This window comes from Capra hircus, chromosome 20 (genome assembly GCF_001704415.2).
Source record: "Capra hircus breed San Clemente chromosome 20, ASM170441v1, whole genome shotgun sequence".
Lineage (NCBI taxonomy): Eukaryota > Metazoa > Chordata > Mammalia > Artiodactyla > Bovidae > Capra > Capra hircus.
In genome coordinates this window covers 59,020,149-59,030,442 of record NC_030827.1, presented here as the reverse complement: position 1 = coordinate 59,030,442, position 10,294 = coordinate 59,020,149, and the positions used below count along the sequence as shown (strand labels likewise).

The 10,294-nt window shown below is 41.2% G+C and overlaps 1 pseudogene across 1 annotated transcript; it reads left to right on the top strand.

Moving 5' to 3' along the window:
* LOC102168207 lies at positions 8,231 to 9,619 on the top strand (annotated as a pseudogene). The gene has a single exon (XR_001296981.2). The product of XR_001296981.2 is annotated as an S-phase kinase-associated protein 1 pseudogene (transcript).

Below are 10,294 nucleotides of genomic sequence, written 5' to 3'. Positions count from 1 at the left end.
CAGGCAGAAGGGTTAGGTCACTAAGACGGAAAACAGCAAAGGAAAGCTGGTTCGAGAGGGAAAATAGGGGGTTTCTTTTTGGAAGTGTTGAATGTGAGAATCCCCAATATCCAGGAGGTAGCTGGTGAGGTCTTCTTTACCCCTTGTGGCAAACTGCAAAATCCATCTCTGATCACTTGCCCTAATGCCGCACAATCAGAAAGTGGGGAAAAATAGACAATGTGAATCCTGGACATTTTGGCTCCCATAGCTGTGGGATTTTTACCTCACAAACACTGTCTAACTTTATTATTGTCCTTTTAATCTCTGCCTATGTTGGGGCAGTATCATTAGTACTTTAAATTCTTTTTTTAATACTCATGAGGCTTAACAACATCATGAATTGGCCTGACAGCCTCAAGGAAAAGCCTATCAATTCCAGCAGATTTCTGTAGAAATGTCATATTGATTCTACAGTTTATATAAAAATGCAAAGGACTTATAATTCAGCCAAAACAATTTTTTTAATTTTTATTTTTACTTTATTTTGCTTTACAATACTGTATGGGTTTTGCCATACATTGACATGAATCAGCCACAGGTGTACATGAGTTCCCAATCCTGAACCCCCCTCCCACCTCCCACCCCATATTATCTCTCTGGATCATCCCCGTGCACCAGCCCCAAGCGTCCTGTATCCTGTATCGAACATAGACTAGCAATTCTTTTCTTACATGATAGTATACATGTTTCAATGTCATTCTCCCAAATCATCCCACCCTCTCCCTCTCCCACAGAGTCCAAATATCCATTCCAAACATCTGTGTCTCTTTTGCTGTCTCGCATACAGGGTTATCATTACCATGTTTCTAAATTCCATATATATGTGTTAGTATACTGTATTGGTGTTTTTCTCTCTGCAGCCAAAACAATTTTGAAAAATAAGAACAAAGTTGAAGGACATACATTACCTAGATTTCAAGGCTACTATAAAGCTATAGTAATCAGCAGTATGGTATTGGCAAGGGATAGTTGTAAGACAAGTAGAAAAGAATAGAGTCCAGAAATAGACCAGCATACATGCGGTAAATTAATATCTAACAAAGATGTCAAGGGTTCTTTAATGGGCAAAGACAGTCCTTCCCTATAGAAATGTTGCTTGAACAATTAGATATTCACTGAGGAGAAAATGGACCTCCAATCTTACCTCACACCATATACAGAGATGAACTCAAATGGATCACAAACCTAAAAGTGAAAGCTAAAACTAAAATATCTAGGAAAAAAATAGAAAATCTCTTTAGTCTTGAGGTAGACAAAAAGCTCTTGGGACATAGAAAAGCACAAGCATTTTAGAAATACATAGTAATAAATGGGCTTCCCTGGTAGCTCAGCTGGTAAAGAATCCACCTATAATGCGGGAGACCCCGGTTCAATTTCTGGGTCGGGAAGATCTGCTGGAGAAGGGATTATCTACCTACTCCAGTATTCTGGCCTGGAAAGTCCCCCGGATGGAGGAGCCTGGAGGGCTACAGTCCATGGGGTCACAAAGAGTCGGACACGACTAAGTGACTAAGCGCAAAGCACAGCATATTAATAAGTGAACTTCATCAAAACTGAAAGCCTCTGTCCTTTGAATGGAATGGTTGAGACAATGCAAAAGCAAACTGCAGACCAGGAGAAACACTGGATGTGTCTCAAGAACATAAAATGTTTAGAGTTTAATCATAAGAAGTCAAACTCATCCATTTTTTTAATGGGCAAAAGATTTCAAATGCTTTCACTAAAGAGGATATACAAATGGCTAATAAGCACATGAAAATATTCTCAACATCATTAGTCACTGGGAAAATGCAAATTAAAAGCACAATGAGTTAACACCATACACCCACTAGAATGGCTAAAATTAAAAGACTGGCTATGCCATGTTGGCAAGGAAGTAGAGCAACGGGAGGTGTAAAATTGTGCTTTGGAAAACAGTTTGGCAGTTTCTAAAAAAATTAAACACACACTTAACATATGACCCAGAAATTCTGCTTCTAGATTTCTACCCGAGAAAAATGAAAACATATGTACTCCAAAGATCTGTATATGAACGTTCACAGCAGCTTTCTTTAAATAAATGGTGTTACATTAAAATACTTCACAGCAGTATAAAGGAATGTTACAGTGATACATGTGAAAACATGGAAGAGCCTTGAAAATATTATTAGTGTCTCAGTAATTCTTTCATGGCACCTAAGCCAAAATGTGGTGATTTAGTCGCTAAGTCGTGTCTGACTCTTTATGACCCCATGGACTGTAGCCCACCAGGTTCCTCTGTCCATGGGATTTCCCAGGCAAGAATACTGGAGTGGGTTGCCATTCCCTTATCCAGGGGGTCTTCCCAACCCAGCAATCGAACCTGGGTCTTCTGCATCTCCAGTGGGTCTTTTACTGACTGAGGCACCAGGGAAGCCCTGCTAAGACCAAATAACTAACTGTATTGAGAGGTTAGGGCCAACTTCATAATAGTAGTGTTGAACGGAAGTCTTGTGTTTCTCTCAGAAATTGTAAATGTCCATGGTGAGTTTGTTGTGGTGTCCCAGGGTGCTTCAGCACCATCTGGGAACCATGCAGGAAGAACAGTTACTGTTGGGAGCAACCAAGATATCCTTCAGTACGTGAATAGATAAATACACTGAAGTACTTCCAGACAATGGAATATTAGTTAATGCTAAAAAGGAATGAGCTATCAAGCAATGAAAAAGCATGGAGGAATCTTAAATGCATATTACTAAGTGAAAAGGAGCCAGTCTGAAAAGGCTGCGTACTATTGTTGCTGTTCAGTCGCTCAGTCGTGTCTCTTTGTGACCCCATGGACTGCAGCACGCCAGGCTTCCCTGTCCTTCACTATCTTCCGGAGCTTGCTCGAACTTATGTCCATTGAGTCGGTGATGCCATCCAACCATCTCATCCTCTGTTGTCCCCTTCTCCTCTCACCTTCAATCTTTCCCAGCATCAGGGTCTTTTCCAATGAGTCAGTTCTTTGAATCAGGTGGCCAAAGTATTGGAGTTTCAGCTTCAGCATCAGTCCTTCAAATGAATATTTAGGATTGATGTCTTTTAGGATTGACTGGTTTGATATCACTGTAGTCCAAGGGACTCTCAAGAGTCTTCTCCAACACCATAGTTCGAAAGCATCAGTTCTTCAGTGCTTCCACAATCAAAGGCTTTGGGATAGTCAATAAAGCAGAAGTAGATGTTTTTCTGGAACTCTCTTGCTTTTTTTATGATCCAATGGATGTTGGCAATCTGGTCTCTGGTTCCTCTGCCTTTTCTAAATCCAGCTTGAACATTTGGAAATTCTTGGTTCAAGTAATGTTGAAGCCTCACTTGGACAATTTTGAGCATTACTTTGCTGGCATGTGAGATGAGTGCAATTGTGGGGTACTTTGAATATTCTTTGGCATTGCGATCTTTTACAATTTTCGTGAAAATGGACCTCTTTCAGTCCTGTGGCCACTGCTGAGTTTTCCAAATTTGCTGGTGTATTGAGTGCAGCACTTTAACAGCTGTACTATTGGTTTCCAATTGTATGACACTTGGGGAAAGGTTAAACTACAGTCAGGAAAAAGACTGGTGGTTGGCAAGGGGAGAGAGGTGAAGCACAGAGGAGTTCTAGGGTAATGAAAATGCCCCATATGACATTATAATGATGGGTACATGCCACTATACACTTTTTCATAACACCAAGCATGAATTATAATGTAAACTGTGGACTTTGGGTGATAGTGATATGCCAGTGGAGGCTCACAAGTTGTAACACACACACTATTTTGGTGGGGATGTTGATCGCTCGGGAGACTGGCCATGAGTGAAGGCAGTATGTGTATGGGAAATCTCTGCACCTTCTACTTAATTTTGCTGTAAACCTAAATGGCTCTGAAAAATCGATTCAAAAAAACCCACTCCAATTAAAGTCAGAAATAAATAAAAACATACACTTGGGTGGGGAAAATAAAAATGGTTACCTGATGGGGAAACAGTGGAAACAGTGGCTGACTTTATTTGGGGGGGCTCCAAAATCACTGTAGATGGTGACTGCAGCCATGAAATTAAAAGACGCTTACTCCTGGGAAGGAAAGTTATGACCAACCTAGACAGCTTATTAAAAAGCAGGGACATTACCTTGTCAACAAATGTCCATCTAGTAAAGCCTATGGTTTTTCCAAGAGTCATGTTTGGATGTGAGAGTTGGACGATAAAGAAAGCTGAGTGCCCAAAATTGATGCTTTTGAACTGTGGAGTTGGAGAAGACTTTTGAGAGTCCCCTGGACTGCAAGGAAATCCAACCAGTCCATCCTAGAGATCAGTCCTGGGTGTTCATTGGAAGGACTGATGTTGAAGCTGAAGCTCCAATACTTTGGCTACCTGATGGGAAAAGCTGACTCACTTGAAAAGACCCTGATGCTGGGAAAAATTGAGGGCAGGAGGAGAAGGGGATGACAGTGGATGAGATGTCTGGATAGCATCACTGACTCAATGGACATGAGTTTGGGTAAGCTCCGGGAGTTGGTGATGGACAAGGAGTCTTGGTGTGCTGCAGTTCATGAGGTCGAAAACAGACACGACTGAGCGACTGAACTGAACCTGAGGCTATGGGGAAAAATGCATTATGGAGCTTTCTGGAATGATGGGACCTCCCTAAATGTCGATTGTGGTGGTGATAACACTTGTGTATACGTTTGTCTAAAATGGGTGCATTTTGTTGTATGTAAATTATACGTATTTCCCTGGTAGCTCAGATGGTAAAGAGTCTGCCTGAAATGCAAGAGACCCGGTTCAATCCCTGGATCAGAAAGATCCCCTGGAGACAGAAATGCAACCCACTCCAGTATTCCTGCCTGGAAAATCCCATGGATGGAGGAGCCTGGGATAGTCCATGAGGTTGCAAAGAGTCAGACACGACTAAGAGGTTAACACACATAAAGTTGACTTCGAGATAAAAGCCAAAATATCTCGGGTATGAAAATACATCTCATGTGTACATATACACACCCAAGCACACTCGCAGTCACTCCTGTCTCTGCCTGTTCACAGAATCATAGAACTCCATCTCAATGTTTTTGTTGTTGGCCCCCCTCATTGACTCTTCAACTCAATTTTCACCCCTCTCCTTCCTCTGCCACTACTCCACTCCTGCCAGTTAAAGGTATTTTCATCATTTCCACTTCCAGCCTTCATGTATTAAGGAACACTGTGAGTCCAGATTGAACAGCGTGGAGGAAGCCAGAAGAATGTGAAAGGCATTAGGAGGCTTGAACCATTATTATAAAGTAATAACGTGCTGTCAAGGTACACAGTGTCTGCCACGCAGCGGCTGCTTGTTAAATATCCAATGACTTGAATTTATTGAATTTGTTGAGGCTTGAGTTTTTCTGGGATAGCCTATCATTAAATAATACATTAAATATGGAATATATAAATAATAATTTGAAAACATCTTCTATATGACTACCATTGATTGCACATTGGTTTTTCTGATAGAGACTGCAATGAAAGCTTTTTAGATTTACTTCATGAAATCCCCCCAACCCTGTGGAATTAATATTAATAGCTTTATTTTACAGATGATGAAACTGAGGCTCAGGAATGTTAAATAAATTGGCCTGCATGGAGATCTGGGATTATTAAGTGGAGAAGCTGGAATTTAAATCCCAATCTGCCTACCTGAGCAGTTACTGTGTTGCTCTGACTAGCTGCGTATCTCTGATCTGAAGACTGTGAAGGCATAGAACTTTTTAATGGGAATCTGAAGCTTATAATATGAGTATAAGGTGTGATGTCCCTCTATTTCCTTCTTATGTGTGATGAGTGATAGCAAATTCTGCTTAAATCTGTTTTAAATATTAAAAGATTTTTCAGGGAGAGAAAATCTAGAACGATGTATTTTTCTGATGCACAAATGTTAGATATTCAATGCATTCTTCTTTTCTCATTAGAGGATTCTTAGTTAACTGATAACTACAAATAGAACATTTAAACAACAACTACTCCTTGAATTGTTAGATTGTGTTACCATTTACAAAGCGTCCATCCCCTGCTGGGCTTTCCAACCATCATGAGAGACTGTCATTGAGTGGACACTTGTCAACTCTGCATTATCTATTCCACCCCAAATGATTTGTCTGAGCTCATCAGAAACATCCCACTCCTCAGGCCAGTAAGCAAGTCAGTCAATGGGCCTGTGACCCCACCTAGCCATCAAAAAGCAAAGACACGGGAAGAGTGGTCTAAGAAAAGCCACAGGAAGGAAAGCTCTCCTGCCCTCCCCTGGATGTTGCCATGCGTGGATGGGACACACGGAACTGCTACAGCCTTCTCATCCCCACATCAGCCCGAGAATGGCAGTAACACGGAATAGCAGAACTGAGAGCAGAGAGAACCTGGCCTGGATGATCCTCAATCAACTGTCCTCAAAGCCGTTGTGCCTCCAGCTTCCCTTGTCATGTGAGATGGTAACTGTCCTTACTGCTTAAGCCATCTTTGCTGCTGCTAAGTCGCTTCAGTCGTGTCCGACTCTGTGCGACCCCATAGACGGAAGCCCACCAGGCTCTCCCGTCCCTGGGATTCTCCAGGCAAGAACACTGGAGTGGGTTGCCATTTCCTTCTCCAATGCAGGAAAGTGAAAAGTGAAAGGAAAGTCGTTCAGTCATGTTCGACTCTTAGCAACCCCATGGACTACAGCCTACCAGGCTCCTCTGTCCATGGGATTTTCCAGGCAAGAGTATTGGAGTGGGGTGCCATTGCCTTCTCCTAAAGCCATCTTTAAACAAAACAAAACAAAACAGTTTTTGGCCACACTGAGCAGCTTGCAGGATCTTAGTTCCCCTACCAGGGATCGAACCCCCTTTCCCTGCATTGAACGCACACTCTCAAGCCCTGGACCTCCACGTAAGTCCCCTTGCCTAAACCATCTTGATCCCTGTTTCTATCACTTGCAGCAGAAAGGATCTTAATACCTTAGCACTACGTGGGACTCCAATGATTAAGCGACGTGCTCTATAGCTCATTGTTCGTGTAACCAAACTTGGAACTGGAATCCCAGTCTCCTATCAGTCACTCATCTTCCACACACCTGATGCTAAGCATCAGCTAGCTGATATTATCTTAACCCACTTCAATTTGATGAATATCAGCTGAACCCCACTCAAAATACCATTTTTGTTGCAAAACAAAAAAAAGAGAAAATCTTAGCCAACTTAAAGCTAAGAAAATAATATCTGTTGAATATGACCATGCATAATACAGATGCTTGCTTTGGTATTATCTTACAGTAGAAATTATTAATAAGTTACAGCCGAAAATGTTTGGTTTATTGTAACACATTAAATGTCATCTACTTCCGACAATCAAAGATGATCAAGACCAGCAAAATTGTTGCTTCCTTTATTTTTTTTTTAACATTTGTGAGTAAAAGTTACTGGAAAAGATTCTTTCTCACTGTAATTCTTAAACCTTACATAAATAAAATTTGAGGATCATTTCGTTCTAGTGCACCAATTGTCATCAAAATATATGTTGTTGTTTTTTTCTTCAAGGTTTGTACTTTAAGAAACTTTTTCAACAAAATTTTATCTAAAACTTTCTTTTCTTCTTTGGGACATTTCCTATAACATATAGCTTAATATTTCTTATAATTTTATTTATTTACTGGCTGTGCTGGGTCTTTTCTCTAGTTGCAGCGAGCAGGGGCTATTCTCTAGTTGGGGTACGAGGGCTTCTCATTGCAGTGGCTTTCTCTTGTTGCGGAGCACAGGCTCAGTAGTTGTGACGTGTGGATTTCGTTGCCCCGCAAAATGTGGGATCTTCCCGGACCAGGGATTGAACCTGTGTCTCCTGCATTGGCAGGCGGACCCCTCACCACTGAGCCACCAGGGAAGCCCCAGGAGCTTGATCTTATCTTGGGATCTGGAGCTGAAGGGACTCAGACATCTGTTTATCTTCCTTCTCTGCAGCAGGTGGGGCTTTGCCTTGGATAGAGTGAATTCATGCTGCTTTTACATGGCACTAGCATCACCAGTCTCAGAAATGCCTTCTCAGCACTGAGGAACTCTGCTTGGGTTGTACGTAAATCTCACATTGTGCCATTAACACTAATTCTGTTTTTTGGTACTTGCTCAGTGGATCAGCTCCTCCTTCACCCTCAGTTAAATCACAAGAGCTTTGCCCAGGCTGTAGTGGCCTTGTTCTCCGCTTTTCAGTTTTGCTGATTGACGACGTCACCCTGCTTACTTCAGCCTGCGGCCCGCCATCTCCTTGAGACCTAACACCATGCCTTCAATTAAGTTGCAGAGTTCTGATGGAGAGATATTTGAAGTTGATGTTGAAATTGCAAAACAGTCTGTGACCATCAAGACTATGTTGGAAGATTTGGGAATGGATGATGAAGGAGATGATGATCCAGTCCCCTTGCCAAATGTTAATGCAGCAATGTTAAAAAAGGTCATTCAGTGGTGCACCCACCACAAGGATGATCCTCCTCCTCCTGAGGATGGTGAGAACAAAGAAAAACGAACAGATGATATACCTGTATGGGATCAAGAATTCCTGAAAGTTGACCAAGGGACACTCTTTGAGCTTATATTGGCAGCAAACTACTTAGACATCAAAGGTTTGCTTGACGTTACCTGCAAGACTGTTGCTAATATGATCAAGGGCAAAACTCCTGAGGAGATTCGAAAGACATTCAATATCAAAAATGATTTTACTGAAGAAGAGGAAGCCTAGGTACGCAAAGAGAACCAGTGGTGTGAGGAGAAGTGAAATTTCATGTCTAATACTGTAACACTGTAAGGATTATTCCAAATACTAGTTGCACTGCTTTGTTTATAATTGTTAATATTAGAAAAACAGTCAACAAATGCAGCAGCAAGTCAATTGTATTAGCAGAATGTTGTCCTCATTGCATGTGTAGTTTCAGTACAGTTCCCAAACTTAAGGCCCAGTTTCTTCAAGTACGATTGAAAGTTTCTTTTCGTTGCTCTGAATAAAATTGAACTGTGGGTTCCCTATAGAAAGTGGCATTTTGGGCTTTCCCTTTTTGTAAAGCAATTTCTGCCTAGTTTATTGTCCAGGTAATTTTAGTTCAGTGACTTTTAAAGTTGGTGTTGTAAATAAAGCAACTTGCAAAAAACCTTCTGAAATAGAATTTAACAATGTATTATCTTTATTCAATTGGAAACTGGATAAAGGCTACTTGAGGTAAATGCTTTGAGTGGGGTTATCAGAGTGTCTTTAATCTTCCTGGAGGAGTAAGTACCCCTGGTATTCACTAGCCTGTATGTAGCAGGGCTTCCTTAGTTGGATCTGAGGGCTTATTTTTGCATTTTTAATCCTCTCAGCTTTGAAGGCTCAGTTACTACTCAGTTTGTGGTTTGGGAGGAGATATAATAATTAGTTCGCTAGCTTTTCAGTTAAAAAAGATAGCATATATGGTGTGTCATCTTTTTATAATCAGTGATCCCATGTGGGGAAAACTATTCATACTACTTGCATGTAGAAAATAATTTAACCTTTAATGGTAAAATGTGTGGCATAACCCAGAAAGCATCCGTCATGAATGCAAGATACTTTCAATAAAGTTACCTAGTAGGTAAAAAAAAAAAAAAAAAAAAAGCTTTGCCCAGATGTCTGTGGATGCTTCTTCACTGCCTTCCTTCACGTGTCTTCTGTCACTCACGTTGCCCGCTGGCCATCCAGGGCTACCCAGTGACTCCCACAGCAATCTTGGCATCCAGCCCCTCCTCTCATGGGAGTCTCTTAATCACTAGAAGACCACGTGTCCTGGTCTGTGGCTCAGTGCTAGTGTACGCCTGTATCTGGTACAAATTTTTTTTAAAGATTCATTGATTTTATTATTTTAAATTTATTTTTAATTGGATGATAATTGCTTTACAATGTTATGTTGGTTTCTGCCATACAACAACGTGAATCAGCCATAAGAAGTATACATAAGTCTCCTCCTTCTTGAATCTTCCTCCCACCCTCACCCCACCCAACCCCTCTAGGCTGTCACAGAGTACCGGGTTGAACTCCCTGTGTTTTACAACAATTTTCCATTAGCTATTTTATGTACGGTAATATATATATGTTTCCATGCTCCTCTCTCGATTCATTCCACCCTCTCCTTCCTCCACCGTGCCCACAAGTCCGTTCTCTGAGTCTGCATCTCTATTCCTGCCCTGCAAATAGGTTCATCAGTACCATTTTTCTAGATTCCATATATATGCATTAATATATGATATTTGTTTCTTTCTGACTTACTTCATTC